This window comes from Anomaloglossus baeobatrachus, chromosome 5 (assembly GCF_048569485.1).
Source record: "Anomaloglossus baeobatrachus isolate aAnoBae1 chromosome 5, aAnoBae1.hap1, whole genome shotgun sequence".
Taxonomy (NCBI): Eukaryota; Metazoa; Chordata; class Amphibia; order Anura; family Aromobatidae; genus Anomaloglossus; species Anomaloglossus baeobatrachus.
This window is the reverse complement of record NC_134357.1, coordinates 436,479,235-436,502,538: the sequence shown is the minus strand read 5'-3', so window position 1 is coordinate 436,502,538 and position 23,304 is coordinate 436,479,235. Positions and strand designations below refer to the sequence as shown.

Sequence of the window (23,304 nt, the reverse complement as noted above, 5' to 3'; positions counted from 1 at the left end):
CTAACACGCCAAATTCTGACATACTCAATAGATATTTCTCCTGACCATCAGTCATCTGGCAACTCCACTAACCAAACTCATCAATATTAGCAGGTTCTCCCAACATTAGCCTAATGTGTATGAGGCCCTTAGGTTTCATGGTTATCTCACAAGAACATAACAGTAAATGTCCAGAGTTTCTGCAGCACCACCAGTACAAAAATGAGAAACTTAATAAACTGTTCATTGAAGGGTCCTCCAGAAAAAACGTCTCTGCTGCAGCTACATAATACAGGTCCCAAGTGAGGAGCCCAAGACAATTACTCCAGTTACACCTCTGGGGAGGCGCACGCCACCGATAAGATGTGCCGCATTCACTAATTGGTGTGTGCCCCTTAATGAATTCAGGCATCTCACTACTGCACATCCTTAAGTGAGACTCGAGTACGAAACGCCAATCTTAATAAATTGGGGCCAGAATGTTAAAATTACTTTTTTTTTTAATCTTATAGTTTTTTATCTTTTCTTGATTTGCAAACTCACACTAAAATAGAGTAACAGAATAGGTTCTCTATATTATATTCCTACTTTTGAAACAAAATAAAAATAAAAAAAATTGTGGGTCTTTTTTAATTGAAAACTGTAAACATTTTCTAAAAATGCAAACCCTCACAACCTTCCTTATAAAAAAAATTAGAACATATTTGTTAAAGTGCACCTCTATAGTAGGAACAGGAGCAGAAATAAAGGGTTGTGTAATACATAGCGAAGAAAGAGAAATAAGGCAAATTATAAATCTGTAGCGAAACCACACAAACATCTTCGCACTACTCCAGAATACATGAAATATTTAATAAACCCCAAAAGGGACAAAGGAGGACAGGAATACTGCCTTACATTTTCCTCCCCCCGAGTGTGGAGTCAACTATTAATGTACCATTTATCATTGTACAATAGAAACCCCAGATGAAGCCTAATTAATTTTCTGGAATCCATACTGGATGTATCAATCCATAACACCCACAATGTCATAATTTTAGAAATGTGTATATACAGTTGTGCTCAAAAGTTTACATACCTCGGCAGCTTTTTTGCTTTTTGGCCTTTTTTCAGAAAATATGAATGATAACACAAAAAACTTTTTTCCATTCATGGTTAGTGGTTGGGTGAAGCCATTTATTGTCAAACTACTGTGTTTTCTCTTTTTAAATCATAAATGACAACCAAAAACATCCAAATTACCCTGATCAAAAGTTCACATACCCCAGTTCTTAATACCATGTATTGCCCCCTCTAACATCAATGACAGCTTGATGTCTTTTGTAGTAGTTGTGGATGAGGCTCTTTATTTTCTCAAGATGGTAAAGCTGCCCATTCTTCTTTGCAAAAAGCCTCCAGTTTCTATAAATTCCTGGGCTTTCTTGCATGAACTGTGTCGCGGGCGGAGGAGGGGACGCCGCGCTCTCCCACTGCTCGGGTCCGGCTGCCGCTGCTGCTGCGGCCTGCTGCTGCTCGGTGGCTCGAGCGATGGGCCGGATCCCGGGGACTCGAGCGGCGCTCCTCGCCCGTGAGTGAAAAGTGGATTGGGTTTTTGGGATTGTTTATTGTCCGTGACGCCACCCACGGTTGTGGTGATTTGTTGACACCACCGCTGCTCTGTATGGGGATCCCGGGGACTGATGACAGGGAGCAGCAAAGTTGTTGGTTCTCCCCTCCGTGGGTAGGGGGTAGTTGTCCCGGGGCCCAGTGATGAGGTGAGTGATGAGGGATGGTGGGGCCGATGCAGGGCTTGGTGGGGTGCAGGGACGCGGGGGCAGCGCTGTGCCTTGCGGCACTGTGGTACTCACTCAGCCTGAGACGATGACACAGTTCTCAGTAAAACAAACGGCTGGAAAGACGGTTCCCACGAACGGCTGCACTTGCTTTTCCCCAGTAGTTGACGGTGACGGTCCCTTTTCCTGCACCTGAGATGATGATGGTAGCGATGGGTTCCCACCGGTAACCCGCTCCCCGGCTTGGATATGGGCCGGAGGAGCCCTACTTTGCCCGCAGGCGCTGGCCCTGAGAAACTGGTGCCCTGGCGGTGGCGGTGTCTCTCTCTAACGGTCGGACTGTTGCCTTCAATCGGGACTTGGTTGTTGGGAGACCCAGAGGTCCCCTTCACTGACGGATTTGGCAAATTCACGGCGACTCCTAGCCTTGCCGGGATCCGAAAGGCCCCTGCCAACGGTGCTGACTGCTCTTTGTATACCGCTCCGGTACCGCCGGGCCACCACCCGTCCACGGTCCTTTCGGCAACCTCCAAGCAGCCTCTCCTGCAGACAGTCACCGCCGTCTGTTGACCTTGCTGTTTCAGTCCGGGGCACACACAAAACTGTTCCTTTTTCTGTCACTACTCTCACTTAGTCTTCCACTTTAACTCCTCTCTCAAGCTCCTCTACCACTTCACTTCCTTCTACCTCCTCCTCCTTAGCTTGACTTTTTGGTTTCCCCGCCTCCAGGGCTGTGAACCCCTCGGTGGGCGGAGCCAACCGCCTGGCCCACCCCCTGGTGTGGACATCAGCCCCTGGAGGAAGGCAACAAGGATTTTTGGTTAGCCTTGGTGTTCCTAGCTGGGGTGTAGGGTGTGGTGGTGTTATGACCTGTGACCCCTGGCTTGCCCAGGGCATCACAACTGCGCTCTTGAGTTCCCCCAGAGTGGCTCAATGAGATTGAGGTCAGGAGACTGAGATGGCCACTCCATAACCTTCACTTTGTTCTGCTGTAGCCAATGACACGTCAACTTGGCCTTGTGCTTTTTATTGTTGTCATGTTGGAACGTCCAACTACGTCCGAGCGCAGCTTCCGGGCTGATGAGTGCAAATTTGCCTCCAGTATTTGCGGATAATGTGCTGCATTCATCTTTCCTTCAACTTTGACCAAGTTTCCTGTGCCTTTGTAGCTCACACATCCCCACATCATCAGCGATTCACCTCCGTGCTTTATAGTAGGAATGGTGTTCCTTTCATCATAGGCCTTCTTAACACCTCTCCAAATGTAACGTTTAAGGTTGCAGGGAAAAAGTTCAATTTTGGTGTCATCACTCCAAATTACCTTGTTCTAGAAGTTTGGAGACTTGTCTCCGTACTGTTTGGTGTATTGTAGGTGAGATACTTTGTGGAATTTGAGCAGTAATGGCTTTGTTCTGGCGACTCAACCATGCAGCCCATTTTTCTTCAAGTGTCTCCTTATTATGCATCTTAAAACAGCCACACCGCTGGTTTTCAGTGAGTCCTGTATTTCAGCTGATGTTATTTGTGGGTTTTTCTTTCCATCCCAAACAATTTTCCTGGCAGTTGTGGCCGAATTCTTTGTTGGTCTACCTGAGCGTGGTTTGGTTTTTACAAAGCCCCTGATTTTCCATTTGTTAATCACAGTTTGAAAACTGCTGACTGGCATTATCAATTCCTTGGCTATCCTTTTGTATCCCTTTCCTGTTTTATACAGTTCAACTATCTTTTCCCATAGAGCCATTGACAATTCTTTTGCTTTCCCCATGACTCAGAATCCAGAAAAGTCAGTGGCTGGATGAAAGATGCAAGAGTCTGTCTGGATCCCAGAAACTCACTCAGCTTTTACAAGCAAACAGGTCACAGGTGATGATGTTACTTTTATTAGCCATTCAAACCCATCTGTGTCAACTTCTGTGCATGTTATCAGGTCAAAATCACCAAGGTATGTGAACTTTTAATTAGGATCATTTGGATGATTTTGGTTGTCATTATGATTTAAAAAGAGAAAACACAATAGTTTGACAATAAATGGCTTCACCCAACCACTAACCATGAGTGGAAAAAAGATTTTGTGTTATCATTCATATTTTCTGGAAAAAAAGGCCAAAAAATCAAAAAATCTGCTGGGGTATGTAAACTTTTGAGCACAACTGTATAATATTAACATAATATATCCAACAAAAGCTGTTTATTAGATTTTTGTTTTATTTTAGAGTTTTAAACTGAACATGAGCCCAAGTTACAGGGATAACATCCCCCTGTTGTGACACCAGGTTTTGGTACAGCTGATCTGGGCTTGAAGAACGACTCCCACCAAGATCAAGATGCTTTGCCAAGCTGGCGGAAGGGCATTTAGTGATAATGTGACTTCATGGTCTAATAAAGGCAGTGGCATTGCCACCTAAACCATGCATACATGTGTTGGCACAGCCGGGAGGAACAGGCCAACAGTAAGGAAAGGGGTATGCTATAAACTGCAGTACTGCTAAGAAAGATGGATTGGGAGCAGTTGCATGAAGACACGCTCTTCCTCCAGGGGGTGATTTTTGATTTGGTGAATACCACACTCCTTGTTTTAGCACTGGTACATCTAAGACATGTTGTCCCAGTCAAATGCAGCCATTACTACTGTCATAGCCACATGAATGGACAATTGACTGCCACTCACTGTATCAGCATATGTGCGTCCATGGAGCCCTGCTCCAACCTTTATACAGCCACAAGCTTAAGTACACAACTTGGCGCCGGGTTTCACGTTCCTAAATATTTGTGTGTTGGTATATGCCAGAAACATACATTTTCATTACTGACAGACCCACTACTAGGTTGCCCCAAGCTTTATATGGATCGTTAAAGTTGTAGTGTATACAGAATTCAGCCTACTGGATATAAAACATGTCACATGAACCTTCACATCTCCTACTCACATGCCTGGAGCAAGAATGCAGCCATTAACATTGGAAACCGTTGATGGTGAAAATCAGTCAAAATATGACAGAAACAATATGAATAAACTGGAAGGATATATTCATTGAGTAGCATTGTCCCTCATTATGTTTAGAAAGCTGCAACATCCACAATACATTCTTTGACACCTAATGAGTCAAATTTGCCTTTCATGTGTCTATTTGACATTTAATGACAAGTAAACTACTTGTCACCCGGCTTTCCTAGAAACAGATATCACTAAGAAACCGGGAAAGCTTTTCATATAGAAAAGAAATCTGTCATGTCGAGAATGTGATTTGATCTGCCAGAAGTGTGTTATAGGGCAGGAGGAGCTGATCAGATTGATATATAGTTTTGGGGAAAAGAATCAGTAAAATTTAGATTTTATTAATTGAAATCCCTGGTGTTTGTATACATGAGTCCAGTGGGCGGTCCTACCAGAGACTGAAAGTCTTCCCTGTATGACTGTTCATGACTGGACTCATATGCATAAAAACGTCAGGAATTTCAATGAATAAAATAAAATTGTACTGATTCTTTTCCCAAAAAACTATATATTATCCTACTCAGCTTCTCCTTCTCTATACCATGCAGTCCAGAGATCGGACTGCAAGTATAACGCCACAGGTTCCCTTTCCTTGAACAACCCTTTCTCAATCAGCATTTTTATCCCCAGTAAAATAACAACACATACTCAACTCTAGTGCCAGCGCCATTCCAGTGGTGTTGGCACTCGATCTCCCAGGGCTCACATGACATTGTTACATCACACAAACCCTGTGCCCAATCAGCGCTGGCTTCACTTTCCCCACCTTTGGAATAATTGAATATCGAGAAATCAGAGCTGCGGCTGACGCTCCCTTCCACTTAATGTTTGACACATCCGAAGGCTCAGTGAAGCCCCTTGCTGATTGGGCGCAAGGTTCGTGTGACGCTACAATGTCATGTGAGCCCTGGGAGAGCGAGTGCCGAAAAAGCTGGAATGGCGCCGGAGTTGAATATAAATGTTGTTTTACCTGGGGCAAACATGATGATTGTGAAGGGACTGTCTGAGTTGACAACCCCTTTAATATCTTAGTAGATGAAACCTTATGGAACTACAAGAGTTGTCTGGGTATTACGTAAAAGCCATTTTCAAATAGCACATTAGAGCAATTTCAGGTAAAGGGGTATTCCAAGACTACTGTATTTAGGTTTAACCTTGACATTGATGACCTTTCCTTAGGAACACCCCGGTAATTGAGGATAGCCTACCTTTTTGAGTCTCCACCAAGTATCTTGAGCTAAAAGCAGCTACAAATAAAATCTCTATCACTGTAGGAACCTTCATGCACATTACACATAGTCCCACTGATTTCCAATGGCACCGTGTAATACTTTGTTTCTCCAGCAGTGGCACTCCAGATAACTGCCTATCATAGGGTGAAATGATCTATTGCACGTGTAAAAGGTCATCATTCTCGGCGACGCATCATCTTGTGTAAACAGGAGTTGCGCTGTCACGAACTACCGTATGGCACTCTATGCGGATGGAGTATTGATCGCTCAAAGTGCATCCTTTCGTCGGCCAAACGACCGCCGATCGGTAAAAGTTTACGAAGGTCATATCATGCCACTGGCCAAGCTGCAGACCACAATATTACTGTACCCCAGGTGTGAAGGTAACATCTCTTTTCATTCTGAAATGTTTTAATGCAAAACAAAGGGTTAACTGCAAAGATGCAGAGAAGGAACATCTTGCCTTTTGAAGATTTCGTCTTGTCAATAACAAACAAAAAGCCGATGCACAATTGTATCTGCCATTGTTCCTAGCATATAATTTGGCATTTCTTTAGAAGGGAAAAAAAAAAAAGAAGAAAATCATTTACGGTAAAGGAGAATTTTTTCCCCTTGTCTATGGATAAAGCTGGAATAAACCATTACCGTCCTGTGATCGGGGGCATTATTCTAAGGGACCTAAAAAGTTACACAATATGTTTTCTGCAAATGGCAATCAATCCTCAATCCGGAAACACGACTTTCCGAGCCGCAGCCCCGGTGACTTGTTTTATTTCTTCATTGATTTTCTTTTTGAGCAGGGAGGAGCAGGGCTCCATGACACAAGCTCCGTTTTTATCTGAGCCGGCGTTGTTGTTTTTTTACGCCATTGACAGAGTTTGTAAAGTAACTGTAGGCCATTACTCTATAACAAAGCTTCCACCAAAATAAATAGTGTGTTTGAAATAAGTCTAGGAGGTCGTCTGGCCCTTTCCATCTTAAAAACAGAAATAATTTTGTGAGTTGGCGTTCCGCTAATTGAATCTCTTTGAAGAGAATGAATGCGGTCTGGCAGTTTCCTATGTGGCAGAAAAGCTTCAGACTATACATACCCATCACTCAGTGTCAGGTCATGTAATAATATGCACAGATGACTAATTCGCTAGTTTTGGAGGACATCACGGTATAAAACAACAAAGTGAAGTGTGGCAAAACAAAGTATCACAATATATAATGATGGGCCCTCACATGCTCTCATTGGCCCCTCAAGCTCTCTCATTGGCCCCTCACGCGCTCTCATTGGCCCCTCACGCGCTCTCATTGGCCCCTCACGTGCTCTCACTGGCCCCTCACGTGCTCTCACTGGCCCCTCACGCGTTCTCATTGGCTCCTCGTGTACTCTCATTGGCTCCTCGTGTGCTCTCATTGGCCCCTCGTGTGCTCTCATTGGCCCCTCGTGCGCTCTCATTGGCCCCTCGTGTGCTCTCATTGGCCCCTCGTGCGCTCTCATTGGCCCCTCGTGCGCTCTCATTGGCCCATCATGTGCTCTCATTGGCCCCTCACGCGCTCTCATTGGCCCCTCACGCACTCTCATTGGCCCCTCACGCGCTCTCATTGGCTCCTTACGTACTCTCATTGGCCCCTCACCTAGTGTCATTGGCCCCTCATGTGCTCTCATTGGTCCCTCACATGCTCTCATTGGCCCCTCACGCACTCTCATTGGCCCCTCACGCACTCTCATTGGCTCCTTACGTGCTGTCATTGGCTCCTTACGTACTCTCATTGGCCCCTCACCTAGTGTCATTGGTCCCTCAGTTCTCTCATTGGTTCCTGACATGCTCTCATTGGCCCCTCACGTGCTCTCACTGGCCCCTCATGTGCGTTCATTGGCCCAGTCTAGCACTTGCACCCAGTGTTTCGTACACAAGTAAAAATGGGAAAGATCGGCTGTCAATTGAAACCAAAGTATCAGCAGTGGAGGCTATAGAAAAAGAGAAGATCACGGAACACCACTGTGGACCAGTAGGTTGATAAGTTAGTCAATCATCAAAGACTTCAGTCCTGCCAGAGTCTAAGGCCCCCGTCACACACAGAGATAAATCTTTGGCAGATCTGTGGTTGCAGTGAAACCATGGACATATTGTTTAATTTGTACACAGCCACAAACCTGGCACTGATTGTCCACAATTTCACTGCAACCACAGATCTACCACAGATCTGCCACAGATTTGCCACAGATTTGCCACAGATTTATCTCTGTGTGTGACAGGGCCTTAAGCTAAATTTACTATTGGACTCAACTGACTGCCCAGAGATTGCTGACAGTTCACACTGGGAATACTATCATTTTTCCTGCCTCTATCCTCTCTTCTAGTCCAACAGGACCATACAAAGCTGATAGAGACTCTTTGCTTTGCCAATAATGATAGGTGAGTGTGCTCAAGACTGCTCGTTACTCGATCGAGCATCGGGGTGCTTGGGTACTCATGGATCTCGGCCCAGTATCGTGGGTGTTTGGATATTTTTTCCATGATTTGACCACAACGCACAGGCTTGCTTCACTGCATGAGTATGTAGGCACCCCAGGGAGAGCAAGTCACAGTGTCTGAATGGTCTCCAGAAAAAAAAACAACATTTTTGGATGTAATGTGACCAACAATCAGAAATAATCACTCACCCTCCTTTCCCCAGTAAATGCTCTGTTTATGGCTGGCTGTATGTGAGCGGATACCCAAACTGCCCAATCATTGATTTTCCATAATGCTCGAAACTCATGTTGAGCTCATCTGAATGTCTGACCAGCTTGAATCGAGTAATGAGCATTCGAGCATTGCAGGGCTCGCCCATCACTATTTGCCAATCTTTTTTGTCTGCCACGCATACTTATAAACAGAGTGTGTTTAAATGCACTTAAAATGGAAAATAAAAATGAAAGCAACTTTATAAATAGGTTTGTTTACAACTTTTCCAATGTTTTGTGCATACAAGCACAAGATGGTGGCGTACAAAATCTTTAAAAGCCACAAAAATTTTAGTGCAGTTTGAAGCTGCCAAATATTTTTCAGCTTTTGGTGTTTTTATACTAGTCCCAGCCGGCTTTGCAAGATGGATGGAGCTGGGATGTATTCCCATTATATTAGACGTATAGAAAACTATATAAAACTCATTTGTGAGAATAGGTGAGCAGGTTTATTCATATTTTGAGGGTCAGTAACAAAAAATCCGAAAACACAACATGAGTATGGCATATTTTAGGCTTTTTTCATCTTATGCTTCTCTATGGGATTTGATAAGCATTCAAAAAAAGAACTGGAAAAAAATGGGGTTTCTTCACCAAAGTAAGTGACAGCATATGACCGGGATATGTTACCAGTTCCGAGTCACTGATAAAGGTCCAATCACTAGAGCCCAAGTTGGATGCTAGAAACAAGTCACTGCAGCTCTTCTTGAAATACTGGAAGTACTTATAAACTGTGCCAACTTTCAATTCCGCTCAAGCAAGTCATCCACAGATGACATACCTTACCAAGATGGAGAAACCTTTCTAAAGTTCCATGTTTGAAATAACAGAAGACAATGGGAGTAGTTTGTACACAAATCTCTATAGATTGGAGAGTGTGTAAAGCATCTACAGTTTCAGGGAGGGCACAGATTACATGGTGAGTAAAAAAAGGAAAGCTCTCCAAGAGAAGATAACACTGACCTAACATCCAACATGTTCATGTAGAACAGCTAGGGTAGGCAGTAGTAGTTGTGTGTGCAGCGGTTGCCAGGCCACAGTGCAGCCGCTCGATAACCCCTTGCCTCACGGTCACCACTAGAGATGAGCGGTGTTCGAATTGAACCGCTTGCCAATTTCAAATTCGAGTTGTTTTGGGCGATATTCAAGTCGTTTGACGAACTCGCACGATTTGCTTCACGTTCGACAGTTCGAGTTAACGTTCGATAACGATTCGATCACCAAAAGCTTAACTTTTCACAGTAAGGCTATGTGCGCACATTGCATATTTGCATGCGTCCTGCATCCCCAGCACAATCCCTCTCTCTTTCCTACTCACCGATCAGCTGCACGGCTTTGACAAAGCTGCGGCGGCTTTTCCTTTTTGAAAATGCCGGCCGCTCATTATTCAATCTCGTATTCCCTGCTTTTCCCGCCCACCGGCACCCATGATTGGTTGCAGTGCGACACGCCCCCACGCTGAGTGACAGCTGTCTCACTGCAACCAATCACAGCCGCCGGTGGGCGGGTCTATATCGTGCAGTAAAATAAATAATTTAAAAAAAACGTGCTGTCCCCCCAATTTTGATACCAGCCAAGATAAAGCCACATGGCTGAAGGCTGGTATTGTCAGGATGGGGAGCACCACGTTATGGGGAGCTCACCACCCTAACAATATCAGCCAACAGCCACCCGGAATTGCCGCATCCATTAGATGCGACCGTCCCGGGACTCTACCCGGCTCAACCCGAATTGCCCAGGTGTGGTGGCAATCGGGGTAATTAGTAGTTAAATGGCAGCTTATAGCTGGCACTAAGTCCTAGGTTAATCATGGCAGGCGTCTCCCCGAGATACCTTCCATGATTAATCTATAGTGAAAGTAAACACACACAACAAAAAATCCTTTATTTGGAATAAAAGACACCCCCGCCCCTCATTTACCACTTTATTAATCCCCAAACACCCATCTAGGTCCAAAGTAATCCACACGACGCTTTCAGCTCTGCTACATGAAGCTGACAGGGAGTGCCATAGAACACGACCGCTCTGTGTCAGCTCCACGCAGCAACTGAAGTGAGCCGCGCTGTCACTGGAGACTTCACTCAGGTAGTGCCGGTGTGTGCGTGGATGACAGGGGCCTGTGTGTGCGGGGATGACGGGGGCCGGTGTGTGCAGGGATGATGGAGGCCGGTGTGTGCGGGGATGACAGGGCCGGTGTGTGCGGGGATGACGGGGCCGATGTGTGCGGGGATGATGGGGGCCAGTGTGTGCGGAGATGACGGGGGCGTTGTGTGCGGGGATGATGGGGGCCGGTGTGTGCGGGGATGACAGGGCTGTTGTGTGTGCGGGGATGATGGGGGCCAGTGTGTGCGGGGATGATGGGGGCCAGTGTGTGCAGAGATGATGGAAGCTGGTGTGTGCGGGGATGATGGGGGCCAGTGTGTGCGGGGATGATGGGGGCCAGTGTGTGCGGGGATGATGGGGGCCAGTGTATGCGGGGATGATTGAGGCCGGTAACCTGAGTGATGGCAGCGCTGATTGCGGCTCACTTCAGTCACTCAGGGGATTTGTGGTCACCGGTGCGTCTTTCACCGGTGACCGCAAATCAGGCTGCGACACAGACAGAGCCGCAGGATGCCAATGAAGTTGGGTGAAGTTCATCTGAGTTCATTCTCATCGTGCGACTGTCTGTGTCTGTTGTCAGCGGGCATGGAGCTGAGCTGAATGGCAGAGCAAGCATCCAGCGTGCTTACATTCTGCATCAATTCTGCAGTCACAATACATTCACCTATACGTTCACAATACATTCGCCAAATCGCTGCAGAATTATACGCATGGACACTACGCAACGTCCGCAATGCTAATAATAATATCCAAATTCAGTGTATAGTGTGTGGGGGTTCCTGAAATAATGGCGATCTCCATTTTTTTTCCTAACCGTGCGTACAGTGGGGCGGTGCAGGCTGTCAGCCAATCACACACACACACACACACACACACACACACACACACACACACACACACACACACACAGCAAAGTGCATTTTTTGCACACAAGCAAGGGCATGTGTCATTGGCTGTATATGTCAGAATGTCCTTGCCCTATAAGGACTTCTGAGTAGTTTCACTTTTGGACACCGTAGAAGGAGTTTACTCTGTGTATACGTACTTCATACCAAAACTGGCTCATCTGGATCGATCCGTGCACCTCCTGATTTGTCCTGTGGCTTCTACGCTGGTAAGATGAACCTTTTTTTTGTGTTTTTTTTGTATCTGCCTGCCATTGTTTTCAATGGGGTTCGAACGTTCGACGAACACACCCGCCGTTCGACGAACCGAACTCGAACACTAGGGGGTGGCTCATCTCTAGTCACCACTCCACTGCAGGGATGCTTTTGACACAGTCCATTCTTCCACTGAGTCAATGAATCAGACACAGATGCACTTCTTTTAAACAGTGGAACTTTACTTGCTTTCACCAGAGGGGTACATTCAACTTGCATAACACGGGGACCAGTTCTGACCCCGATGGGGTTCAATCCAGACTCTGTTCAATTATGAAATTTACCGGCCGACCGCTTTCCAAACACCTGAGCTCCTTCGGATACTACTAGGCCCTTCATTCTCATTCTCCTGTCTGAAATCACACTGCACTAGCTGATTCAAAAAGTCCTTTAGCCCACTCCGTCCCTAACGCTATTGAAGGGGCTTATTACGATAGCACTCCTCCATCCATGACTCTGGCCAGGACCTACTCTTCTCCTTTAAGAGCCTATTGACCTTCAGTCTCACAGGGTAATTCGTTGGGTTTTCAATCCAGGAAAGATGGTCATCACCTCGACTGACCAGACTCAACCCCTCTTCTGGGGACGCAGTTGCAACAGTCCTCTTAAGAGCAGAACCCTGTGTGTCCGGTGTCAAAGAGTTGACCCTTAGGATCTTTTATAATCAAATGTCTTGGGCTTGTTATCTCTTTCTCCTACTGGGGACTCTCCTGTCCTCCTGCTATATCGTGCCCTATTTATACACTATACTCCTCCTTTCCCGTAACCCTTTCCCTACCCAACTAGGTGCCAGGACAGCAGTCACGAAGCCAAATTGCCACTTGGTGGCCACTCACCAAAGTACACAGTGTAAACTAATACATATAATAAACCATTCAGTGTGTCGGACACTTCTACAGGGGGGGGCGTAGCCTTGACCCCCCTTACCATCCACACTCCCACAAGAAAAATCGGAAATGTAGATCAGGCTGCAAACTGTATATCAGCGGTCTATGAATGAAGGGATGAAGATTGCACACTGAAACAAAGCAATTTTATTAGAGAAATGTAGCAGCTAATGTGTACAAATCATTATTTTCATGTTTAAGATGTCTATAACCTTTAACTGAAAATTCATTATAAAGATCACAAATACGGGGTTTTGTGGTCACTTCTGTGTTCCCCATGTTATTGCAGGCCTACTCAACAGGAAGAGTACATTCAGGGACATGTAGATTCCTCAGAGATCACTGCAGATAATGGCTGTCATCTGAATTCTGCACCTTATGAATTAATAAAGTGGTAATGTCACCTTATTAACATCAAAAGGCAGTATTTTACATGCACTACCTTATTCCCATTCAGTTCAGTGTTGCATAGGAAAAGTGCCCAGAAGTAGACTACCCCTTTGTACTGTCATCCCCCAATCTTCTCAGAATATGTCAGGGTATGTCATGGGCTCTTCTGTTCTGATGTACAATTAAATAATGCAACTTAATGATCCTAAAAACAATTAGATGTCATTTATAAAATATGAGAAGTCTAATCATGAGAATATAGGTGACTAGTGACGTGAGACACACTAAGACTCCGTCCCTACCCTGGTAAATACTTGTCCTGTGGACAGTGCTGCAGATATGGATAGTTAGGAAGAAGTCAACACAATTATGGTAATCTGATTTGTGCCCTGATTCTCCCGGACTGGAATGACTGTCAGAGGCTCCTAATTTAGGCCAAGTCTAGTTAAGTTGCAATGAGAAGATGGGACAATAGTTTCAAGTGGTCAGAGCCTTCCATTCCGATAGAGTCTGCAGAGCGCAGTGTGTGTGACTTGCAAGAAGAAGGAAAGATTGTGGCCCCCAGCTTTCTGCACATGGGCATAATTAATGTCAGCTTGGAACAGGCAGATCTTGCTCTCGGTGTCTGAGAAATAGCGGCTGGCAGGTGGCTGGATCTCGTCCTGCTCACTTGTCACTGGTGATGAGACGGTTTCCGCTGCTACCCAGTCACACAGTGATATTAAGCATGACAGTTGTGCGCCATGCCACATACTGGAAGGGCTTTGGCTCAGCTCTGCATTGCAAAAAAAAACAAAACACTTGTACTTTATCAGCTGAGATAGGTAGGAGAATTTCTATTTCCTCTTTCACTTAAAGTGTCTTATTTTATTACTTGTTCTTTTAACTGCATATTAGCTACACAGAGTAAACAGTCATTGTACTCTGCATCCAAGAAAGCTTCCAGAGTCTTGTGCTCGGTGTTGGAGGCACAAGATGTTCTGGCACCCAGGGCAGAGATGTGCTGGAGACTGTCTCCGCAGCCTGTAAACAGATTAGCAGTAAGGCTCAGCTGGTATATAACATGGGTATATAAAGGGCAAAAAAAGGTTTTCCTTAAAGGCAAGGTCCTGCCTGGGTTATAACCAGTGATGGGCAACTGTGCTCACCACTGCTAAATACTCGATCGAGCCTCGGGGTGTTCAGGTACTCCCGATGTTCGGCCGAGTACCACGGGTGCTTGGATGTGTCATCCGTAAAATAAGAACACAAAGAGCTGGCTCCCTTCACTGAATGATGGGAGTCGGCACCCCAGTGAGAGCCATTTGCCGTGTCTGAATGGCTCTCCTAGGGAATAAAAAGAACATATTTTGGATGTAGTGTGTCAAGAAAAAACAAACAAACCTGGCCCTCCTTCCCCCCGGAAATGCTCTAGCTATGGCTGACTTTAGATGGGCGAGGAGCCGGACTGCCCAATGACTGTTGACTTTCGTTTGTTCGTTAATTGAGTACTGTTGCGCCGGTGTCCCTGCACTGCTCTGCCTCACCTCAGCAGGGATGCCAACTCACTCACCGCTGCGGTTCGCCTGTACTTTCATGCCTTGCTTCCCTGCAATTCTCCACATGTGAGCCTTCTTCCTCCTCCTCCCATGGCCTGTGCACACCGCACAGGTCTCCTGAGAATGCGACTGCCCTGCTTTTAAAGGGCAGGTGTGCCACTTTCCAGAAGTGCCTCTCAGCCTATCACACTAGGTACTTAAGGCACCCTCCCACTAGGGGAGGTGACTGAGCAACATGGTCATTTAGTGTTGTACCTCTAGCTAGCTAGTTATTAGGTCCCTTTGTTCACTGCCCGTTACCTGTGCCTATTGACCCGTACCTGTCACCCCTCTCTCGGCCGTGCCTTCAGTACGCACCTGCCCTGGCCGTACTGTTTGCCTCAGCCGTCCCAGCTGCACCTGTCAGCACTAGAGACTCGGCCTGCCTGTCCTGGCCGTACTGTCTGCCTCAACTGACTCTGTATATACCTGTCAGCTCTAATGACTATGCCTGTCCGAACCTAAGCTCATCTCTGTACTGGGGCTCAGCTTCCACAGCCCCAGTCACTGTCCTGGGAGTGTCATCTGGCGTCTGCTTCAGTAGACGCATAGTCAAACACTCCCACAAAAGGGTAAGCCCAGGTTCCCTATGTGGTCCAGTGGGTCCACTCCTGCTCGTCACCCCATCATCACCGGTGCGCATTGCATGCACTTTTAGAGAGTATCTGACCTGCTCAGCTTGAGTAATGAGCACCTGAGCATTTTAGTGCTCGTCTATCTCTAGTTATAACCGCTCCAGAGCCATGTGCAATTTGTTTCGTAATATGTCAGGCAATGTAGAATCCTAGTAAGGGATGTCTACTATAGTGCCATGTGAAGTGTTTTCAGGGAAAATATATCTACTTCTACGGCATCAGATGAAGAAACCAGTAAATTTAGCTTTAGTCAGATTTCAAATACAGTTCTATGACTGAGACCTAAGAAGATTCATCTCCCCTTGATGTCTGTGTGATGCTAAGAGAAATCACAACTGATCTGTACTTGTCGTACTTTTTATAGGTAATGGGGAAGCCCTACCAAAAATGCTTGAAAGGGGTGGTCCTGCTCACAATGTATCACTTATGCACAGGAATGGAAATTAGCTACAGTGCCATGGGTTGTAAATGTCTTGATTATGTTGCACACCATGGACAAAGGAACATCAAGATCTCTGAAGATGGACTTGTAACCTTAAGATTGTTGATATTTTTCAATAATTTTGGTCCTCAGGTGCTCAAACACTTCTCTTGTTTCTGTTCCCCATGCTTAGTATGGCACATACAGACACACAATGCAAAGACAGAGTCAACTTCTCCCCTTTTTATTTGGTTGCAGATGTGATTTTCATATGTCCCACACCTTTACTTGCCACAGATGAGTTTGAACGAGCATCACAGGCTTGAAACAAAATTGTTTACCTGCAATTTTGGAGCGGTGTCAACAATATCGTCTGGCCCATTTTTTTTCAGTTCTGTGTTAATTTATGTCCAATTTGCCTTTTTTTGTGCTGTTCCAATAAGCACAAAGGAAATAAACGTGTTTCACAAAACAAGTGTAATTGCAATAATTTTCTATGAGAAATACTTCATTTTCTGGAACAATTTCATGGGAGCCAAATTGTTCAGCCAGGACTGTATTTTGTAAAAATAATGTATGAATAGACTTGATCCAAATTTTCTCTCCAGGACAGGAGACAAACTCTAGCGCAGCGACACCTATTGGAAGTAGCGATCCTAAAAGTTAAATGTGGATTTTTAACAATCCTTTCAATATAACTTAGGATATATAAGCCAGATCAGAATCCCAATTTGCAGACATGGTGTTTCGGGGTGCTTGCCCCTCGTCAGTGCAAAGTATGGGGTGTCTGATCTGGCTATGAGAAGCTTTGTGGGACCACAGGGTAACACTATTCTCCTTATGGAGACTTTGCAAGCCAGTCTGACTGGATGCTAGTTGTAGTTATTACTTCCCTTCTCCCATTTTTCTTCAGCAGGGGGCAGAAGTGAGCACAAAAAAGCCCTTACCAGTTTAAAGAAAATATAAAACCTAAGGTATAATGGTAATAGTGGAATGCTTACTATACCATTGACCAGTATATAAATTGTGACTTGGTTAACTCTTCGTGTGTACATGATGTCAGCTGCAAACCGTCCTCATGCGGTAGTATCTGCCCACCAGACGGGCTGTCGTGCACATTAATACAGAGATAATGGCAGTGACAGTGACTGCGCTATTTGTTACGGGCACGCTAACCTGTGTAATAACGATTAACTGCAAATCCGTTCTCTTTCCTGCCATAATTAACAGGTTTAAAGCAGTGTTAATGATCTGTTTGTGGAAGTTTACTAGCCAGGTAGAGTAGCTGGTTGGGTGCCAGCCGTTACAAAAGCTTCCTCTGAATAACTGTTTATCGGGTCACTCACGTAGTGCTAATGATTTGCAGTTCGGTAATTATTGTTTAATGGACTCTCTGCAAGGTCACAGTTTATACATGGGAGGTTTGATGATCGTTCACAATGCATGTCAGTGAATCACGCAATCTCTCTGGGACGCCGCTGCTCTCTGGGAAGAGGAAATTCTACAGCTACAGACACAAAAGAGATAAATAAAGGATTTCATGGAGAAAATGAAACCCCCGAGACGCTGCTTATTTTCTTTTCACATCCACACTTCTGGATAATCTGGAAGAGGGATGGGGGGAGGGAATATAATGTATATTGGAAAGCCGAGCGATTGCACGCCGCGCATCCCAACCACAGTCCGGCTACTTAGGAATAGACTGGGGACACATCTGTATCTCTGGGTTCATGAGAATGTCTTGTGTATTTTAGCCTTTTTTAATTAAATGTGTTAATTTCTTGTATAGTAAAGCAGAATGTGTGCTCTATGACCACGTCCATAGAGTAACTCAGATTCAAGAGCATGGCAAGGTAAAGGGGTTGTCCGGTCTAGATCCATAAATCTGTACTCACTCTGTGTGACTCCTCTCAGTGCACACACTCTGTGCTCTGAAGATTCACCGGTTTCAGATCCGGGAACGGTGGTCACAAGGCCGGAAGTATTTGATACGCAGATTCCTGGTCTGAACCTGATGGGTGCGTCCTTACTCAATGCAAGTGTATTGGGCGAGGCTACACCCTTCTAGGTGGATTCTTTCTGGGAATATGTATATCGCATACTTGTGGGCTTGTGACCACCGCTCCTGGCTTTGAAACCGGCGAATCCTCAGCGCACAGTGCGTGCAATGGGAGGATTATAATAATAATAATAATCTTTATTTCTATAGCGCCAACATATTCCACAGCGCTTTACAATTCAGAGGTTCATATACAAGCAAGTAACAGTTCTAGAAAAATACAATAATTAAAGCAAAAATAAAGACAACCCTGCACATAAGAGATTACAATCTACAATGAGGTGACAATGAGGTAGGGTAGAGGTGGGAGTCAAGGTACAGATTCTTATTTACAGTGACAATCCAGCCATCTCATCAGCCAATCTTTGTGATACCTTTTGGTGTAGTGCAGTTTGATGGAGAGTTCTGTTCTGAGAAGTATTGGAGGGACTCTGAATTGAGTTCAATTAGGGAGTGTGATAGACCGCCCTAAAAAGATGTGTTTTTAGGGAGCATCTGAAGCTGAGTACGTTGTGGTCTGTCCTGGTTTCTTGGGGTAAAGCATTCTAGAGGACTGGTGCAACTCAGGAGTGGGACGTTCAGATTAGTGTAGCTGTTAGTCAATAGTCATTTGTGGAGCATAGAGAACAGGTAGGGTGATAGATAGAGATGAGGATAGAGAGGTAGAGGGGTGCCGCACTGTGGAGAGCTTTGTGGGTGAGAAGAAGCAATTTGAATTGGATCAGATGATGTATGGGCAGCCAGTGCAGTGACTGGCACAGAGCAGGAGAGTCAGAGTAACGATTAGCCAGATAGGTGACCTTGGTTGCTGCATTAAGGATGGACAGTAAAGGAGAAAGTCTAGTTAGGGGGGAGACCAATTAATAGGGAATTACAGTAGTCAAGGTGGGAGTGGATCAAGGCCACGGTGAGGGTTTTTGTAGTTTCCATGGTGAGAAAGGGACGGATTCACATAGAGTGACTGCAGACTTGGATTGAGACAGGACAACCCCTATAACTGTGTGGCGCCCTGGACAAGCCAGGGGCCACAGGTAACAACACACACACACACACACACCCACCCCCAGCAGTCATCCCCAGTGAGAACTGATTTCTTCCCTCGGGTCCAGACAGACACACCAGGTGGGCGGAGTCAGGCAGATGGAGACGCCCACCCAGGAGTCTAGCTGGCCTGAGGCAGGAAACTAGTTCAGACAAGTCCAGGCAGAGGAAGAGAGAGGAGGTCTGCAGAGAGGCAGACGCAGACTGGGGCCTGGGTTGGAGCCTAGGTCCCTCATGTAGCCAGTGAGGCAGACAGTAGTGGCCATCTGTGGGAGCCGGGAAGACAATCTTGGTGGAACCGTAGGTAGCCGGGGCTGGGCGGTGGCCCACCGGTACCGAACCGGGGAGCCAGCTGGAAACCGGAGCACAGGAGGAGCGTACACGAAGGTGCAGGAAAGGACTTACACTACCAACCTGGGGTCAGGGGAAAAACAACCGCAGACGCCTGTGGGACCCGTCCATCCAGCCGTTTGTTTGACCAGAGACTCTGTGTGAATTACTGGCTGAGTGAGTACCACCGTGCCGTGCGGCACAGCGCTGCTCCCGCGACCCTGCACCTTGCCAGGCCCTGTAACCCGCCTGCCATCCCTAAACCCCTCACCGGGCCCCGGGACAACCAAACCCCCTACCCACAGAGGGGAGAACCAACATCCAAGCTGCTCCCTGTCATTGCTTCCGGGATCCCCGTCTAGAGCAGCGGTGGTGTCACCAAACTCACCACAACCGTGGGTGGCGTCACGGACAATATCCCTAAACCCAAACCACACACCACCCCCCTTTCACTCATGGGCGAGGAACGTCGCTCGAGTCCCCGGGATTCGGCCCACCGCTCGAGCCACCACCGAGCAGCAGCAGCAGCAGTAGCCGGACCCGAGCAGTGGGTGAGCGCAACGTCCCCTCCTCCGCCCGCGACAACTGCACAGACCAATTCTAAGCCCTGGGCAATTGGAGTCATGTGATGCCCCGGACTAGTCGGGTCGTCCCAGGTAGTCACACACAACACCACACCCCCCTCCCAGTTAGGTAACATTAGCCAACCTAAAAACCTTGTCACCACCCTCCAGGTTTGATGTCCACACCAGGGGGGCGGAGCAAGGCGGTTGGCTCCGCCCACCGAGGAGTTCACAGGCCTGGAGGCGGGAAAACAGAGACACTAGTTCAAGTGCAAGTCGAGAGTAGTCAAGGTCACGGGCAGTTCTGTGTCCATGCCCTGATAAGAGACTACCAGGTGGCTGGGTCGGAGCCCAGTCGTCATTGGCAAGGAGGCAGACGGTGGTGGCCGCCTGCAGGAGACCGGGAATACGACCGGTGGAACCGTAAGGGACCGGGACAGGGTAGTGGCCCGCCGGAACCGAACCTGGGAACCAACTGGATACCGGAGCACCGGGCAGGGTACTCAGACCCAGTACAAAGCCCTGAACCGACAGGGCCGAGTCCAATCAACTGATTGCGGACTGGACTTAAGGATCTATCCCACACAAGTCCCTTTTGAAGACAACAGCCCAACCATACAGGGTAAAGCCACCGCCAAGGCATAGAGACCCAAAGTGCCAGCATCTGCGGGCAAACCAACTCCTACGGCATATACAAGTCGGGGAGTGGACTACCGGTGTCTAGGCATAGGAGTCAAACATTTATACACAGAGGTGCAGGAGAAAGGAGGAAGCCACCAACCTATTCTGAGAGAAGCTGCAGCCGGCTGTGGGCCCCGTTCATCACTCCGTTTGGTTTACCAGAGACTCCAGTGTGTTGTGTCAGGGTGAGTACACCAGTGTCATCAGGCACCACACCGCACTACTTCACCCTGCACCCCGGCCCTCGCCTACCGGGCCCCGGGACCAACACCCGCTACCCACGGAGGGGTCAACACCTAGCTGCGCCATTACACCGCTCCCGGGAGCGCAGCGGTGGTGTCTACAATCACCACAACCCGTGGGTAGCGTCACGAACTAACATCCAAAACCAAACCACCGCGGCCCCGGTCGTGGAATTCACCACCCAAATCCCCGCGTGTAGCGCCAACTCCCTTGCAAAGCGACGTGACCCCCGGGTCCGTGAGAGGCTCAAGCCACCACCCGCAGTACGAGCATGGATCCGAGCGGCTCGGCGGTCGCAGCCGAGCCCGCGGGGCGGTACAGTCATGCTGTCTAATCCATAGGCAGCATGAATCAGACACTGGGTGTGTGATTGCAGCCAGTTAAGTGTTAAGGCCGCTTTACACGCAACAACATCGCTAACGAGATATCGTTGGGGTCACGGAATTCGTGACGCACATCCGGCATCGTTAGCGACGTCGTTGTGTGTGACACCTACAACCGCTAACGATCGCAAAATAGTGAAAAATCGTTGATTGTTGACACGTCGTTCATTTCCCAAATATCGTTGCTCACACAGTTTGTTCGTTGTTCTGGAGGCAGCACACATCGCTACGTGTGACACCCCAGGAACGACGAACAACAGCGTTCTTGCGTCCTCTGGCAACAAGGTGGGAGTGACGTGAATGTGGCTGCTCTCTGCCCCTCCGCTTCTATTGGTGGCCCGCTGATTGACGTCGCTGTGACGCCGCACGAACCACCCCCTTAAAAAAAGGGGTTGTTCGCCGCCCACAGCAACGTCGCTAGGCAGGTAAGTATGTGTGACACATCCTAGCGATATTGTTCGCCACGGGCAGTGATTTGCCCGTGACGCACAAACGACGGGGGCGGGTGCGATCGCTAGCGATGTCGCAGCGTGTAAAGCGGCCTTTATTCTGTAACAATGCATTTTTCCATAGTAAACATACTTTAAAAAGCAGCCCTACCACCCCCCGCCCTGATCCCTTTGACTGACAGCTCTTCTCACCCCAGTTGACTTTTGTGTCACACAGGAGGAGTGGAAAGGCTGCCCGGGAACTGCTTCAGATTAGTCAGCTGAGAAACAGGCCGGACTATAAAAGTAGTTTTACTCTGAAATGCCACAGAATAAAATGAAACCTTGATATCTGTGATCTGATGTCTTATTTCAGTGAATTATATATGTTCTTAATATGTAAATGAGCTGTTATGATATATAGGCAAAACATAGGATAGATCTGCTGGATAGTTTGCCTCCATAGCTTATTGTAAATAAAAAGGGGGTATTACCAGTGTGAGACATGTAATGACTGACAGTTTACTCTCTTGATCCACCAGCTCTCTGTCACTATACAATGTACTCAGAAGGCTGTGGTGTGCGGGCTTTTACACAACTCAACATCTGAGCTCTGCTAGATCTCCAGCAGAGTAAATTGGCTATCACAAATGCTGCTCACTGTAAACTAAGTGATACAGCGCTGGAATCAGGATCACTGCCCCTATCTCATGCTGCTGTTAGATTATAAAGCATGAACCTGCTGACAGATTCCCCTTACATTTATGGGTGTTTTGACGGCTTCTTTGAACTTTGCCTGCAGAAGTCTTATTTGTACACTTGTGAAGTGAGTTTGTGCTTGATTATTGTTTAATCAACAACAATTATCATTGACAATGTTTTCGAGGGTAGACGCTACAGATAAGACAAGTAATCATCTATTTCTAAGAATAGTTCAACAGCTTAGCGTACATGCCAGGATCATGTTATACACAGCTCTCGATCAGATAAAAGCGCACTGCCACCAGCCGAGCCATTTTTTTCTGGGAAATGTGCCTAGCAGATTGGCTGAGCAAAGTTTCGGACGATGCAGCCCTGCAGTACACATCCATCCTGTGAGGACATGTGCCCGGTTTTGCACACATGTCCCCACATTTGCTGTTTTTGCTGGGTTGAGGTGACTAGCTTTGGTGTTCTCCGACACAAGTGGTTTAGATAGACAAGAGCATTTAGTGTCGAAATGGAAAATTTAATTTTGCAGGACAGGATTATTGAAATAGGCTGGCAAGACGCGTTCACATCTTCTAAGATGCTGGATGATTGGATTAAGGCTTCCCTGACTAAATGCAGGATCTGAGCTCTATTTCTATTGCACTAACGTTCAGTTGGCAAGAAATAATGCTATCATGTCATACAAATATCAGTTCATAAAGTTATAAATTAAAGCTAAAATGTAAGAAAGCTCAGGACTTGGAAGATTAGTTCTCTCATTATCCCGCAGTGCCAGCTTTCTACTGTCCGTCCTTCAATCCGCTGATATTCCTTGAGACAGGTGTATGTGAGCAATATTCATATCCGTGACTTTTCATACAATTTAACGTCTCCGTGCCCTACACTTGCCCTTGAGGATGCTCGATGTCCTCTTGGACAGCACTAGTCAGCCTAGGGCTATTCACTTACTCCTGCCAGCTCTCCGTTTAGCTATTGTTGCTCTGTGATCCATCAAA

At 46.8% G+C, this 23,304-nt stretch overlaps 1 protein-coding gene across 1 annotated transcript in view; it reads right to left on the bottom strand.

Annotated features, from left to right (window-relative positions):
* CDH4 (cadherin 4) overlaps positions 1-23,304 on the bottom strand; it is a 1,210,640-nt gene that overhangs the window by 247,458 nt on the left and 939,878 nt on the right. The window lies entirely within an intron of this gene.